The 845-nt window shown below is 43.4% G+C and overlaps 3 non-coding genes across 3 annotated transcripts; 2 read left to right on the top strand and 1 right to left on the bottom strand.

Annotated features, from left to right (window-relative positions):
* The first annotated feature begins 26 nt into the window (after window positions 1–26).
* trnaa-ugc (transfer RNA alanine (anticodon UGC)) lies at window positions 27–99 on the top strand. The gene has a single exon. It is a non-coding gene; the product is annotated as a tRNA-Ala (tRNA).
* A 173-nt stretch (window positions 100–272) lies between these two features.
* Window positions 273–345, top strand: trnaa-agc (transfer RNA alanine (anticodon AGC)). Its single transcript has one exon. It is a non-coding gene; the product is annotated as a tRNA-Ala (tRNA).
* A 281-nt stretch (window positions 346–626) lies between these two features.
* trnas-gcu (transfer RNA serine (anticodon GCU)) lies at window positions 627–708 on the bottom strand. Its single transcript has one exon. It is a non-coding gene; the product is annotated as a tRNA-Ser (tRNA).
* Between the last annotated feature and the right edge of the window lie 137 nt (window positions 709–845).

The following is an 845-nucleotide window of genomic DNA, read 5'->3' as shown; positions in this document are numbered from 1 at the left end:
TTGTATCCTTTTTCTTGGACTTGTGTGGGGAATTAGCTCAAGTGGTAGAGCGCTCGCTTTGCATGCGAGAAGTAGCGGGATCGATACCCGCATTCTCCAGAATGTCATTGTCACGGTAGATTGGACTTTTCATTTAAGATCGAGTATTTTGACAAGTACCACAATCTGGTGTAGACCGGGTCAAGGGTTTCCATAGAGCTCCTTTGATGTTCTTTTGAATAAAATTTCCTGAAAATCGTGAGATTTTTTTATCCTTTCTCTAAGACCTATGTGGGGAATTAGCTCAAGTGGTAGAGCGCTCGCTTAGCATGCGAGAAGTAGCGGGATCGATGCCCGCATTCTCCAGAATGTTCTTGTCTGTAGAGCTCAGCCATTTAACTGTCCCATCACGGATGAAGAATCTTGTGTAGTACTCAAGTCTCCCTCTGCAGTCTATGTGCATTACTAAGTACCAAAATGCATTTTGATTCTTTACTCTGTCATGAGAGTACATGGCACAATTGAAAGAATAAGCAACTTAGCCTTGGACAAGGCTTATAGATGCCAGTGTGATCATTTTTCAACTGTACATAGTAGACCAGTACCAAAGACAAAGTTTCTGATGTCACTTCACAACCTAAATCTTCCGACGAGGATGGGATTCGAACCCACGCATGTAGAGCACAATGGATTAGCAGTCCATCGCCTTAACCACTCGGCCACCTCGTCCTTGTTTCTGTCTCGTAATGAAGGAGAAACGATCAAGCTTTGCACAGAAGTCTTTGGATGGTCGTTGGAACGGACCCTACTTGAAACCCTGAGGTTTTCTGATTAATTTTATTTGCAAGGTGTGGGGAATTAGCTCA

The sequence above is a fragment of the Poecilia latipinna genome, unplaced genomic scaffold (assembly GCF_001443285.1).
Source record: "Poecilia latipinna isolate Pla-1442-1.1 unplaced genomic scaffold, P_latipinna-1.0 Scaffold5872, whole genome shotgun sequence".
NCBI classification, from domain to species: Eukaryota; Metazoa; Chordata; class Actinopteri; order Cyprinodontiformes; family Poeciliidae; genus Poecilia; species Poecilia latipinna.
Note: the sequence above shows the minus strand (reverse complement) of the source record. Positions and strands in the feature narration are given on the sequence as shown.